The sequence below is a fragment of the Odontesthes bonariensis genome, chromosome 1 (assembly GCF_027942865.1).
Source record: "Odontesthes bonariensis isolate fOdoBon6 chromosome 1, fOdoBon6.hap1, whole genome shotgun sequence".
Classification (NCBI taxonomy): Eukaryota; Metazoa; Chordata; class Actinopteri; order Atheriniformes; family Atherinopsidae; genus Odontesthes; species Odontesthes bonariensis.
In genome coordinates this window covers 11990149-12006241 of record NC_134506.1, presented here as the reverse complement: position 1 = coordinate 12006241, position 16093 = coordinate 11990149, and the positions used below count along the sequence as shown (strand labels likewise).

The 16093-nt window shown below is 42.1% G+C and overlaps 1 protein-coding gene across 1 annotated transcript in view; it reads right to left on the bottom strand.

Moving 5' to 3' along the window:
* Window positions 1-16093, bottom strand: part of itfg1 (integrin alpha FG-GAP repeat containing 1) — a 162924-nt gene that overhangs the window by 143957 nt on the left and 2874 nt on the right. The gene's annotated exons all lie outside the window — the stretch shown is intronic.

Below are 16093 nucleotides of genomic sequence, written 5' to 3'. Positions count from 1 at the left end.
TAAATATAAACTGCTCCCGGAACTACGGTAACAAGCAAAGGAAAGCTCATTCCACAGACTGAAACGAGGTGTTTGTGCGTGTATGCATGTGTAAAATCTACCAATATCAAGAGCGATGTATATTAGGACAATACAAATATATAAATTGTTATATTTTCCTTGCCTATTTTGTTTAAAGAAAGATTTGAGGACAGCACATGACGTAAGATTAAAGTAAAGACAAACTTCTTCCACAAACAAGGTTGACGGTGGCTGTAAAGCCAACCCCTCAGGAAGCCGTCCACCACACCGGTGCACAAGTGTTTGTACAGAAATGAATAGGTGGGTAAGTGTAAAAGTGAGTGTGGGAGTGAGTAAGTGAATGAATAGATACACAATAAAAAAATAAAATAAAAAAGCTATGATGAATAGGGATGGGAATCGAAAACCGGTTCTCAACAAGAACCGGTTTTCGATTCCCATCCCATCCTGCGTTTCAATTCCTTGGAATTGTTTGGCGATTTTGCAAACGATTCCCTTTTCGATTCCAGTGGGCGCGAATGACGTCACCACGCAACGTTGCACGGCGAGTCCAGTGCAGCCAGCAGTCAACAGTAAACATGGCGCCCAAGCGGTACAAACGCTCGAAAGTTTGGTTACACATCCCTAAAAAAGACGACAACAGGGCAACTTGCAAAGTGAATATTTCACCAAAAGTACTACCAACATGCAATAACTATGAATGAATGATTAACGTCGGTGAATCTGAACCCAGCAACGTTAGCAATGTTAGCATGTCCTCGGCTAACACTGCAGGTCACTAACTAAGTAACAAACAGTGCGCTATCATGTTAGCGCCATTTGCCTCATTGTAAAACCTGCTGTTAGTAACGGTTAAGCTTAAATGAATGCCTTCTCAGGCATTACATTTAGATGAAATCATGAGAGACAGAGCCTGACTGGCTCAGAGCCAGAGGCTGGTGGTACTACCCCCAGTTAAGGTCTACCTCCAGCTTCTCCTTTCACCAGAGCAGGGAAGAGTTAAATTACCCAGGCCACGATAGACGAATGTGGACCTCACCTTTGTAGGGTTTGTAAGGTCATGACTCGTGTTACTTCTAAACTAAACAAAGTTGATGCTAATCGACCGGTTTGTTGTCCTTTTTCTCCAAATGAGAATCGATAAGGGAACCGATAAAGAACCAAATCGTTAAGCAGAATCTAAAATGGAATTGGAAGCGTAAAAATCTTATCAATTCCCATCCCTAATGATGAATGCTAAGTAGTGGGTCTGTACTCTGTTCAAGCAGGGCTAACACAAGAATAAGGAGTCTCAATCCTTTGTAAAAAGTTGTAAAGAGTATGAAAAAGCACCATTGGTGGTGGTTATAATTTGCCTGTTTTGCTTTGCTGGAACAGGAATTGTACCAGGGAATTCTAAAGGAAAATGTAAAAGCATCTGCTCGTGATGTGAATCTCCGAAAAGTGGCTCACGCAACAAGACGATAACCCTCACCAACATGTTCTTCAATCCAAAAGAAATGCCGCGGAAAGGATCGAAATAAGCAAAGATCCGGGGGGGGGGGGTGCAAAATGTGCAGGATGGACTGAAAGTTCCCAGAAACGTTTCACGAAGACATAATACATTTTTGTTAAAGAAAATGGACAAAAGTCTGCTGGCAGATTGAGCTCACTTTGATAATGGTGAATCAGGTGAGAGAGACACCGTAATATCATAGAATTAACGATTTATTTAAATATTAGCGACAGTCTGGAATCTTATTTCTTCACACAGAAACTTGCACAATGTCCATTTTACTGTATTAAGTGAGTTTTGCTTCATGCTGGTATTCAGGTCCTCGTTCACATAGTGTACTAGTAAACAAGTTAAGTGATTTTAAATGAGAAAAGAGGTGTAGCTGTCATTGCAACCATTTCGAAACATGCAAATTAACTTTTTAATAACCATCTTGATGTTTTGACTTTCCCTGACAGGCGCATATATATATATATATATATATATATATATATATATGAGGAATAAACAACACAAGACACATCAAACAGAGAAGGTAGACAACATATTTGTCATTGTAGATATTAAAAGATTTAAAATGAACTTTCATCTTTCAAATTAAGATCTCTGGATATAAAAGATTTCTTTTCTTTAAGTCTGTCTTAAACAGCCTTTTTTCATTCATCTTTGACATGGGCAGCTCAGACATGGGATTCTCTTGGCTTGAATTGTACAACACAATGGCTTTGCATAACACGATTCCAGGTTTAGTTAAGGCAGGCCACTAAAAAAATACAATCGATATGTTGAACTTGGCTGCTGTTTGTAAAACAAACAAACAAAAAAGAAAAGATGCCGCTGATAAACATATCCAACTGAATCTTGCTTCTTTTAGATTTTGGCTACAGATCGGCGAACATGTCTTAGAGGTGCTGACACACTTTAGATACCTACGTATCTTAATACTCCCAGGTAGCAGTGAACCTGTTACCGCATCTGCTTTTCAGAGGTTCTGGCATCAACTTGATATCCAACAATGAGTTTTGGTGAAATCCCCTCCCAGAGCATTTTTATGAATAATATTTGAACATGGCATTTCATTCCATTTAACTTTGCAATGGGGTATACTTGACAACTTTCCTCAGTAATTGGTGAGTCTAAATGCATCGTCGGCTTTGTATGCTTAGAATCTGAGAAAGAAAAATGTGGGGAGGCAATAAAATGCTTTTATTGATAGTTGCTGGAGAGTGTAATATTTCTGCAATGTCCTTCCTCATTTGGTGAATGTGTATCATTAAGATTTGCGATTGCAAAAATCTTATTACAATGCCTTGCCAAATGTAAACTTGATCGCTGTATAATCAATTCTTCTTCTTGGAAACTCTTCCAGGATGGCAAATCTGTTCTCTTCCTTCACCACCACATTATTAGTCAGACAATCAACAAGCCACTTCAACACAGAGGTAGTTTAATTGGATGGTGCACAAAGCATTACCAAGTCTGTTGCCTAGCAATGGATCCTTATACTAGTTTTGCAGTCTTTGTGGATACTTTTCCCACAAAAATGGCAACTATAATTATTTTGCAATTATAATCTTTTCCTTCAAGTTTTTAATCTGACTACTGATAAACTCCTGCCTTCCAGTCCTCTTTCTGAATAGAAATGTGGTGCAGTCTCCGAGAGTTAGTATGATTGTACCAAAGACACCGCTGATAAGGGTGAATACTCCAATCATTAAATAAATAAATAAATAAAAGAGCATGAGCACAAAGCTGGTATGCATTGCAGTTAGAGACAATGGCTGTCAGATAAGGAGACTATGAAAAGAGATAACAAGGCATATGCTATGTGTCCCTGTTGCTGCCAGGTTACTTGGCTGGGCAGCCCTATATCCAGGCTAAATGAGGCCTTAACATCGGCCAGGAAACGATTCCAGACGTTTTTTTTCCTCCCCTTCACTGGTGGTGCTGATGTGGTGGGGTCAGCCAATATACTATCATGAAAGTGTTTACAGCAATGACACTGACTAGACTTAGATTGGAGTCATGACACTGCAGTGAAACAGCCCATATCTGTCTTGAACCACACTAACAAAATATCTTATTGTATTACTGTGTCACTCAGGGGTGAGACAAGAGCTCTGATCCAATACACCAAAAAACACATTACTGAAATTAATAAGACATAAGTTTCACTTTATAGTCACCACTATTTAATGGAATTTTCATTAATATATCTTTTTCATTCGTTAGTTTTGCCTGTGAATCACTATTGATTAGCACATCTTAACATTATTTATCAGATTGAGCTCCTCTTGGACTTGCAATTCAACTGCTAATGAACTAATAACAACTAACAACTAATATCAAATAACAATATCAACAATAATAACAGGGTTCCCACTCTAAGTCAGATATAAAATTCCATGATTTTCCATGACTTTCCAGACCCAAAAAACAAAATTTCCAGGACCACTTCCGTAAAAGAAATGACGTTCAAAAGATTTTAAAAGCGTGAAAACAAGATTATCTTCACCCCTAGAGCTGTTCTTTGTCTATATGAAGGTTTACACAACCACATGCAGAACTTAAGTGTAAATTTCAGAAATGACCACCCTTCTTGGCTGAAAGCCCTGTAAACACACGGTAAATAAAACAATTAAAACAATTTAAATATTTACGATCGTTTGATGAAAAAAAAAAAATCGTGAAGCATGTTTTTTGCAAGTCGCATGGCTCCGCAACGCGTGTTCTCCTATATTTGACAGAAATATGACTGTTTTACAAATGCTACATTTAGCTCTGTGGTCATCAATTCTCGATAGCCAGCCTCTGAAATCGTCATTTTCGAGCCAACTTTCTTGGAACCTGCATTTGCCAGGCATGTTTGCCAACTGACGCCGAACCACCACTGCCAGACTTCAGTGGGCTCGAAGATATTGCATTCTAGAATGTTGCAAATAACAGCGTGAAACCAAACCATCTCTGGTGAAGCGTTGTAGTTATAACCAGTAAGAAACAATGTTATACACCAGACAAAAAAAGTAAGCAACAAAATACACTCAAGTTTTGCTTCTACACAACTGTTAAGAAAATTCCATGATATTCCATGACTGTGCATACAAAATGGTCAAATTCCATGACTTTCCAAGACTGGAAAAACTTTTATGAAATTCCATGATATTCCAGAAATTCCATGACCCGTGGGAACCCTGTAATAATAATAATAATAACATATAAGCAAATTTTACCACACAGAAACTTTGTGACCAGTATATTTTCTCTTCTGTAAGGGCTCTTTATATTACAGTGTTTTCTTCCTACATATTCATTTTTCCTACTTCTTTTGTATACTGTAATTAGAATTTTTAAGCGTGAACCATTTCATTTAAGCAACTATAACTGTGTCTTAAGACAAATTCAGATAATCAAGTTCATTAATGTAGCACAATTGGCATCTTATATGGGCAACAAAATATTTGGGTTAGGGTTACAGAGTAACAACCTGAAATATAGAATGTACTAGATGACCTGCTCTTTTTTTTTTAAACATTCAGGTTGTCAGGATCTGGGTGATTTTAGTGGTGTTTTTGGACTTAGTTATTGGTTCTATTTTTATTCAGTGCTCTTAGTTCTTTCTTTATTAGATTAGTTTTTGTTTCACCTTGGTTCTGCTTCTCATAGTATTCAGTTATGTTGAATTAATCCTTGTTTATTCTTTGTGTTAGATTATTTCTCTCTCTCTCCTCAGTCCGTCTCCTGCCCTCTGCTCTCTTCACTCTTACCTGCGTCCTGTCAGTATTTAGCCACCAGTTCCTTGTTCAGTAATCAACCTCCCCAGTATATATGTCATTCTAGTTTTGCCACTCCTCGCCGGATCCTCGTCTCACTTACCGTTATCTCCACTATCTACTTCTTTACATTCCCCAGTCTGCTCTTGGTTTAATTCCTGTGTACTGACTCCCTGTGTTCCTTGGATCTTCATATCAACTCATCTCCTCTGACGTTGTCTGCATTTGGGTCTGACTCCACAACCCTGCATTATGACACAGGTATGTGTATTTAAATATTACTCAGGGAGTGTTTGTTAATCTAAGGCTGCGTAGTTAACAGGCCATCAAGATATGTCTTGAGTTACACAGCAGAACATTTCCAGTATAACTGTACTTGCAGTATATCAAATTTGAATAATAAAAACCAGCACGGTTTCCAATTTAGTTCTTTACTGTATATCATGCGGACAATATGAATATATAAAAAGCAGCAAATGCAATTGAGAATCAGTCAACTGTAATTGAAATAAACATTACAGCAAGTAGCATCCAGACGGTCCTCGAAACTCACTCTCTCCCTGCTTAAGCCTGAGTGTAATGCTCCAGCCGGCATTGCTCAGAGGAGCAGGTGGCTGCAGCAGACAGTGAACTGAGCCTTCCTCAAAACTCACCCAAAACCATGTGCATCCCTTACCCCCTCTTTCACGGCCCTTTATCTTTTCATGCATCCTTTTCTTTCAAACCATCCATCCTCTCAGGCTCATTTTGATTTCTCCCTCACTTGCTGCCTACTTGTCATTCTTTCTCTCTCCCATCTGTAAGAACCTCCCCCCTAACAGAAAGTAGCAGCCAAGAGTGACATCCACCAGATGTTTCTCTATCTCCTACTTTGTTGCCCCTGCAGTACATTCAACAGCTACAAAGGCGACGTATTTAAATGCGCTTATAGAGTGAGAGTAAGCCAGTAAAATGCACTTGTGTTTGTGTGTGTAAATGTGTCATTTCCTAAAGCATACAACCTATAAAGTTAGACTGACATGTAAGCATTCAATTTGGCACATTAAGGTAAAAGACAATGAGTTCCAAAATGTAAAAAAAAAAAACCTTCTCCTAATTCTAGAAATAGGAATTAAAATTAGGTGTGGCCAAGCTATGAACGGCTTGGGAATAAAACCTCACTGCACAAAATGATACCTGCAGTGTGTATGACATGCCTTAATCTTTCCAGGCTACCTTTAAGTTGAGGACTAGTTTCCAGAGAGGGAAGGATGACAAGAATCCTCCAAAAGTGTAAGTGACAGACCTCAACTTAGTGGGCAAAGGGTCACGAGTGAGATGCTGTACAACAAGAATGAGATGATTTCTCCATTCACTCTGGGAGATCCCACACATGTCTTTCTATGCTTGTCAAATAGAGGTTTTGCTGTATTTTCTGATTTCCTGGCATTTCCTCTGGAGAAACGTTGTAGGAATAAACGTCATAGAACAACTCAACTGCACCGCATCCACATCTCATGTGATGTCTTCAATCAAGGATGGAGGCCAGGTTGTTGGGTCTAAACCAGGCAGCATCTGAACATTTGGTAATCCTCTTTTACATATACCGTATATTTAACAAGGCAGATTACATGGAATTTATGTCTCAGTGTATCAAGTAGTTACATTTTCAGCCATGAGAAGACACTGATCACTGCAACTTATGATAAGCTGGTTTCTGTTGGCAGCACCAGGCCACAAGATCATTCAGGTAAGAGAAACTGAAGGTAAAATTAGAATGAGAACTGAAGTCTCTTAAATACACAAAAAAAACTCAGCAAATACAAAAATGTTTTAGTTCAGGTAATTTACATTTTCAAATTCAAATGATTTTCTGTTTGAATGAACCAGAAATATCTGTCACTGTTTAAAAAGGACAACCCATGTCCTTCAGCCATTCTCAGTTCATGGATTTAACAAACTATAATTTAATTTGCCACCACAGTCCTACGTTTCACTGTATAATTAAGTAATTTCCATATCTATTCTCCGTGTTTTCTTAAACTGCACAATTAACCTCAGACTCTAGAGAGAATCAGACAGGGGACAGCCTGAGCAGCAGAGAGGGAAGGACTGGCATGAGTTCCTCTGTAAAGATCAGCAGGATGGGAACTGCCCTCAAACCTTTATTTCAGTCTGCTTCTTTCTGTAAGCTGGGCTCATCTAATAACTTCCAGCTACTGACAGAACAAGGCATAACAGACAAGAGAAACCCTTTAGCTTTTTAGAGGAGACCCTGCATAATGAGGGGAACAATCTAAACTGCCGGCTGTGCCATACTGTGGTACTTAGAAGGCCTCCTTTTTAAAAAAGAACAAAAAAAAAAAACACTCATGTTAGTGATGGCCCAAGGAACATTCTGCAAAAGGTTCTTTGTTCCATTCTAGTGTCTTGTTTTGCAGTCAGGAACTTTGTAGTCTTGTTTTTCACATAGTGTCCTCCTAAAAAAACTGATAAGAGTGATCATTGTAAGGAAACACTAAAAGTGAAAGAATAGACTGCAAAATCTAAGAGGGTCTCTGTTGTAATGAACCCAAATAGCAAGTGGCTCTGGTCAGTTTCTCTACATGTTCAAGTTTAGCAAATATCAATTAAGAAAACAGGCAGATACACAAGTACTATCATTCCAGATAGGAATAACGATCCTTGCTGTCACAGAGGCTTAAAATTGCTCTACAATCACAGGATGGTTTTTCCTGTGTACTCACTTTATCAGATAAAGAAAACTGATAATCTACAAAGAGTTTCAGCCTCTCACTGAGATGAGAGGTTTGTACAGCCAAGACAAGAGCTACACTGTGCTCATTATTTCAGGAACTTTAGATTTCAGGAGGCTGGACATAGATGGGGAATTGTATAAATAGACGAGAAATAAACAGGAATTCTCTGTTTCCAAGATTAATTTGCCTATCTGTAAATGTGCATCATTATTTACTAATGCCAAATAAAATGTGACTAAGACAACTATATTACTCATGAAATATTTATTAAAGCTATGGTAGGTAATCCTAGAGAGCTAGCAAGAGAGCTAGCAAGATTCGAAAGTGTCCTCTCCTCTAAGCTCCACCCCCCCCTCCCCATTCCGTCAGTGCTTTAGAACAGCGTGCGCACACGGAGCAGGGAGCCGACAGAGGGGGGCGTAGGCAGAAAGCAGAGGCATCTGATTGGTTTTTTGTAGGCGCTCCAACGCAGTCCTGCAGCTGCCACAGAGGTCTGATTATTTTCGTCCCTTTTTCTAAATACATCTTGTATAGATTTCTCTCAGGATACACGGACCATTTCACCCAGTATTACAAAATGTGTTTCTGAACAGGATTACCAACCATGTCTTTAACTAAATATTTCAAAAACTTATTTGAAACTTTATCAAATTAGGCTTCATCAGTGCAGCAACCCACTCATTTAAACCAGACAGGTCACAAAATTAAAAACTCAGCACTCAGAAATTCAGCACAGAGAACTGTCAATGCAAGGAAGCTGCACTGTCCATGGTCCTGAACCACAAATGATCAATGTAACATTTCAGCAATCAGCATTGAAACATGTGCTATTGTAAATATTTTGTCTACTTACAAATTAGTGAGATACATGTGCCTGTCAGGGCGTGCAGATTTCTTTAATCCTCGGTGGCACTGAGGAGGAGCCGCTCGCAAGTCCTGTTTAACAGAGAGGCGTCACCTCCTGTTGTTCTACATGTAAACCAGAGTTAAGAACGCCAACTCACACAGGCAGGTAGTATGGAAAAATCGCGTGGTGGGAGATGCTTGGGCACTCCGATGCAGAAGCCAACCAAAACGAATCCAGTGGGAGCTCACTACATTTCAGTTTCAGTATGCGGCCCACACGGAGCTCTGCGGACTCCTCTCTCTCTCTCTTATAGTCAGCTTTTCTGTTGAGGATTTCTGGTTGAATGGGTCTCGGATCCAGTCATAGTCCTACATGTCAGCCACACGTGGAAAATGGCGCTCAAACCTCTCTTTTAAGGTCTGAAGGTGTTCGTCATATGCAGCGCGCTCCCTAGTTGCCTGTGGATCAAGCTTTGGTTGTTGGCTCCCATCTCGGCGCACAGCTGGGAGAAGAGGCGAGATTTCAGTGGCCGTGATTTGATGTAATTCAACATCTGCACAGCCTGATTCAGCACCTCAGTCAACTCCGGGGGCATGGTTTTGGCAACTAATGCCCCTCGATGCAAAATGCAATGGTTTGTCACAATACAGTGCCTTGTGAAAGTATTCGGCCCCCTTGAACTTTTCAACCGTTTGCCAAATTTCAGGCTTCAAACATAAAGATATACAATTTTAAATTTTTGTGAAGAATCAACAACAAGTGGGGCACAATCGTGAAGTGGAATGAAATTTATTGGATGTGTCAAACTTTTTTAACAAATAAAAAACTGAAAAGTGGGGCGTGCAACATTATTCGGCCCCTTTAGTTTCAGTGCAGCAAACTCACTCCAGAAGTTCAGTGAGGATCTCTGAATGATCCAATGTTGTCCCAAATGACTGATGATGATAAATAGAATCCACCTGTGTGTAATTAAGTCTCCGTATAAATGCACCTGCTCTGTGATAGTCTCAGGGTTCTGTTCAAAGCGCAGAGAGCATCATGAAGAGCAAGGAACACACCAGACAGGTCCGAGATACTGTTGTGGAGAAGTTTAAAGCCGGATTTGGACACAAAAAGATATCCCAAGCTTTAAACATCCCAAGGAGCACTGTGCACAGCTGAGCTGGGAGAGTCTGTCCATAGGACAACAATCAGTCATACACTGCACAAATCTGGCCTTTATGGAAGAGTGGCAAGAAGAAAGCCATTTCTCAAAGATATCCTTAAAAAGTTTTGTTTAAAGTTTGCCACAAGCCACCTGGGAGACACACCAAACATGTGGAAGAAGGTGCTCTGGTCAGATGAAACCAAAATCAAACTGTTTGGCCTCAATGCAAAACGATATTGTTGTGTCTGCCACTAGGTGGCATAGTATCTTTGTTTGTGCAAGGTTACGACACAGAGAAGAAGAGAGGAGAAAAGGTGTATGTACGACACGTGAGCTCGGCTAATAAAGTAGTCTGTGAAAAGCAGTTCTGTGCCGTCATCATTTTACTCAAGCCACCTACAAACAGAACAATTGGCGACGATGTCTCTACCCATGCCTGCACCGTTCCTGCCCTGCAATGGAGAGCCGCCTGTACCGTTCGTTACATGGAGGAAAATGTTCGAAAATTACCTGTTAGCCATACACGCTACAGGCAACGCTTGGCCTGAGGCTAGACGTCGGGCCCTGCTAATTCATGCCCTTGGCGCAGAAGGACAACGCCTGTTCTACACCTTTCCAGACACGGGCACTACATACGATTCAGCCATGACGGCTTTGGAGGGACAGTTCGTGCCAAAGGTGAATACTGTCGTGTCCCGCCATTACTTCAGACAGAGAGCACAGCGCGCTGACGAGACTGTGCCTCAGTATATGGCAGCGCTAAGAGAATTAGTGGCTACGTGTGATTATGCTACCATGGAAAACGAGATGTTAAGGGACCAGCTCATCGAAAAGGCTTACGCACCGGCGGTGCGAGAGAAACTTTTAATGGAAACGTCCCTTACTCTTGATTCTGCTGTTACACTTGCATGTCAGGTGGAGCATGCTCTGCAGTCGTCCAGTGTGCTAACAGGTGCTGCAGCTGTGCATGCGGTCGCGCCGCAGAAGCCGCGTTACCGCAGGGACGACAGACGCCGCTCTGATCCTGCTACAAACAGACAACCACAGAGGGCGCAGCAGAAGCAGCGGACCTGCGACAGATGTGGAGCAACTACACACCTGGCTAATGCAACCCAATGCCCAGCATCCAAAGCAAAATGCAACACTTGTGGTAAGACTGGACATTTCTCAAAGGTGTGCCGCTCAGCTAAACAAGTGAGGGAGGTGGTACCTGATGTAGTCGTGTTAATGACGAGCTCAGATCATGCTAAAGCTACCGACAGGATACAGTGCAACGTAACTATTGAAACTGCTTCTGGAGACGCTGCAAATTGTGAACTGTTGGTGGATACGGGCTCCTCAGTTTCCATTATACCAGAGACCTTATACAACAGACATTTCTCTACATGCCCTCTCATTCATTCCAAACTTAAGCTTGTTACCTACTTAAGAGAGAATATCCCAGTACTTGTATGTTTAAAAGCTACTGTTTCCATGGACTCTGCAACTGCTCATGCTTTTCTCTATGTGGTTCGTGGAGGTTCTGCTCTGCTGGGGATGGACCTGATCAGGGCTTTGAACTTGACATTCACTCATGAACTTAACCAGGTCTCACCTTCTGCCACTGATCATGCTTCGTCTACTGCACCTGCACCTGTGATGGAAACAACAAATGCTCCCTCATCTGTCGGCTGCGTCACAGGATTTGTGCATAAAGTAAAGGTACGTGAGGATGCAGTACCAGTGCAACAAAAATTACGACGACTCCCCTTTGCTGTGCGTCAGGCTGTCTCTGATGAACTTGAAAAGATGGTTAAGGAAGGCGTAATTGAACAAATAGATGCTTCACCCTGGATAGCCCCGATAGTGGTAACAACAAGAAAGGGAAGCAGAATTAGACTATGCTCTGATCTCCGTGAACCTAACAAGGCCATATTTGCTGATAGTCACCCACTGCCCCACATTGAAGAGCTATTGAGTGAGCTTAGAGGTGCTTCAGTGTTTTCTACCATAGATTTGGCTTCAGCATACCACCAACTACCACTGCACCAAGACAGTCGTGACCTGACTGCCTTTATTACTCAGGAAGGCCTTTTCCGCTATCGTCGTGTTCCCTATGGTTTGGGCTCTGCACCAGCTGCGTTCCAGAAAATGATGGAAACCGTGCTAAAAGGTCTGTCTGGAGTACGCAATTACCTTGTGACATCATTGTTACTGGGCCTTTGGAGGAGCATGACAGGAATCTGCGTGCAGTCCTGCAACGCCTGGCTGACGCAGGCCTGAAACTTAACATGCAAAAATGTTCATTCAGACAGACAAGCCTCAGATTTTTGGGCCATGTTATTTCCAAAGATGGAATTCTACCTGACACAGACCACATCACAGCCATCCATGACGCCCCAGCTCCACAAGACCTGGTCGCTCTACGGTCCTTCTTAGGACTAATCTCATGGTACAGCAAATTCCTTCCAAGTTTCGCAACAGTAGTGGAGCCGATGAGAGCATTGCTGAGAGAGGCTACAGACTCTGGCTTTCATTGGACGGCGGATGCAGACCGCAGTTTTCACGAACTGAAACAGTTGTTACTAGACAGTCCAGTGTTAGCATTATTTGATCCTTCTCTCCCTACTTTTGTGAGTACAGATGCATCAGATTACGGCCTGGGTGGCGTGCTGACCCAAATACACCCGGATAGGACTGAGCGCACTGTAGCATTTGCATCACAGAGTCTAACAACTGCAGAAAGGAAATATTCTACTGTGGAAAAAGAGGCTCTGGCGTGCGTGTGGGCTGTCAAAAAGTGGAGGTCGTATCTCTGGGGACGGCGCTTCACTCTGAGGACTGATCATCAGGCACTGACCACATTGCTTGCCACCAAAGGAATTGGTCGGGCAGGCATGAGAGTGGCACGGTGGTCAGCTCGATTGGTCTGCTTCACCTACGATGTTGAGTACAGACCAGGATCACAGAACCAGGCTGCAGATTGTTTGTCGCGTATGCCACTCCCTGCTGATGGAGCTGCAATAGAGGAACCTGAAATGGTGGCATCTGTACTATCAACTCTATCCTTAAGTGATTTCACTTCATCCTCTACACAATGCCCTGAACTCACCCTCTTACGTGCCCAGATTGAAAGAGGCTGGCCTAAATGCAAAAAAGACGTAGATCCTACTCTGGCACCATACTTCCTGATCCGTCATGAACTCTCTGCATCTGACACGCTGGTTATGTGAGGTGAGCATCGCTACATTGTTCCAGTTTCCCTGCGTGCTACTGTGGTTCACTTGGCACATGAGACACATCAAGGGGTAGTGCGTACTAAACAGAGGCTATGTGAACTGTACTGGTGGCCTCAGATGGACAAGCTGGTGGAATCCTTCATTTCCACATGCCTCACCTGCCAGCTTAATGACAAATCTGCCAAGACAGCACCTGCTCCGCTTCAACCCATCCGCCAGATAAGCCATGGGAGAAAGTGGGTTTGGACATTGTGGGTCCTTTTGAGAATGCCCCTGCCTCCTGTAGGTTTGCAGTGACTTTAATAGACTATCATAGTAAGTGGCCAGAGGTGGCATTTTCTCAGTGTGTCACCGCTGGAGTTGTAATCTCGTTCCTGCAGTCAGTCTTCAGCAGGGAAGGGAATCCTAGCTACATTGTTACTGATAATGGGCCACAGTTCCTCTCAAGTGTTTTTGCTGATTTTCTTTCAGAGAGGGGAATATGTCACCTGCGCAGTAGTGTCTACTACCCACAGTGCAACGGGGCGGTAGAAAGATGGAATAGAGTGCTTAAGGAATGCATCCTAGCTGCAGAACAAATGCAGAAACACTGGAAAACTGCCGTGACTGGCTTCTTGCAAGACTACCGTGCAACACCGCACGCGACCACTGGTGTGTCACCATCTGAACTATTGCACAATAGAAGAATGAAAACAAAGCTGGATATCTTTCCAGTTAAGGACAAAAGTGACAAGTGGGCTACTGTAAGAAGCACAGTGGAAAAACACCAAAACAAGTCAAAGCACTACACTGACAAACGTCGAGGTGCAAAAACACCAGTATTCAAACCTGGAGACTGGGTGAGAGTGAAAAAGTCTATCTATGTTCACAAAGGAACCTCAAAGTTCACACCACCCTTGTCCATTCAGAGACAGATTGGACCAAGCACGTTCATGTTAAGTGATAACAAGAAGTGGAATGCTTCACGGCTGACTCTCTGTCCTGTGGGTCCTGGACCACCTACAGTAAAGCCAGCTGATGCAGTGCCAGTGACTCTAAGAAGGAGTACTAGGGTGGCTACTCGGCTTGCTACTCTGGTTGGCTGATGGACTTTCAACTGGGTTAATGAAAGGAAAGAACTGAGTCAAATGCCATAGTTGACTGTGTGTGAAATGTTAAAAATGTGTTGTTCATAAGACACTGCTTAGTCAAGTTCAGTAATGACTCAAACTTTAGTCGACAGATTGTGTTGTGTTTCGTTATTCTGCTGTATTACACCAGAGTTAAAATAGCCACTTAAGGAAACTAATATGTGGTACTCTTTGTTTCTGACATGTTATAAATGTTGGGTTATTGGCTTAACAGAGTGTTACAGTAGCTAAGGTTATGCCCTGAGTGTGGTTACTAATCAAAGATCTCACAGATGCCTTTAATGTTTAATGTTTTATGTGAGTAATTGAAAAGGCCCCATGCATAATCTTTCAATTAAGGGGGGAATGTTGTGTCTGCCACTAGGTGGCATAGTATCTTTGTCTGTGCAAAGTTACGACACAGAGAAGAAGAGAGGAGAAAAGGTGTATGTATGACACGTGAGCTCGGCTAATAAAGTAGCCTGTGAAAAGCAGTTCTGTGCCGTGATCATTTTACTCAAGCCACCTACAAACAGAACAGATATGTTTGGGGTAAAAGCAACACAGCTCATCACCCTGAACACACCATCCCCACTGTCAAACATGGTGGTGGCAGCATCATGGTTTGGGCCTGCTTTTCGTCAGCAGGGACAGGGAAGATGGTCAAAATTGATGGGAAGATGGATGGGGCCTGCTGGAGTCTGCAAGAGACCTGACACTGGGATGGAGATTTATCTTCCAACAAGACAAGGATCCAAAACATAAAGCCAAATCTACAATGGAATGGTTCACAAATAAACGTATCCAGGTGTTGGAATGGCCAAGTCAAAGTCCAGACCTGAATCCAATCGAGAATCTGTGGAAAGAGCTGAAGACTGCTGTTCACAAACGCTCTCCATCCAACCTCACTGAGCTCGAGCTGTTTTGCAAGGAAGAATGGGCAAGAATTTCAGTCTCTCGATGTGGAAAACTGATAGAGACATAGGCTATCCTAAGCGACTTGCAGCTGTAATTGCAGCAAAAGGCGGCGCTACAAAGTATTAACGCAAGGGGCCGAATAATATTGCACGCCCCACTTTTCAGTTTTTTATTTGTTAAAAAAAGTTTAACACATCATTTCAAAAACACAAATTTCATTCCACTTCACGATTGTGTCCCACTTGTTGTTGATTCTTCAAAAAAAAAATTAAAATTTTATATCTTAATGTTTGAAGCCTGAAATGTAGCAAAAGGTTGAAAAGTTCAAGGGGGCCGAATACTTCGCAAGGCACTGTATGTGGGTTTTGTGCTTTCACCTTAGCAATAAATCCTTTTACTCTCTGTGCAAAGACTGACGCACGTATTCCAGGTCAGACTTTCTTTTAAATAGTTATTAGTTACCCTGAATATTTCTTCTCCCGTAGTATGGCTTTCCATTTTTTTGCAGAAGAAAAAAGTCTCTTTGATAGTCACCATTGACATATCTCACGTTTGCCAGAAGTTGAGCAGCCCCACTTATGTCAGTAGATTCGTCTATCTGCCGCTCACCTGCAGTTTCTCTGTCAAATGTTGCTCAATGTCTTCTGACATGTCGTTGATTCTTCTTTTGATTGTATTATCAGACGACGGCACTATGGATAGCTCATTTGCGGCATCTGGACCCAGCATGACACCTGCAATTTTTTTTGCAAGCGGGGAGGATTCTGCTTTACAATGAGCTCCACTAGCATGTAACTAGCCTCCATTGCTTTTTCAGACACTTTCACACA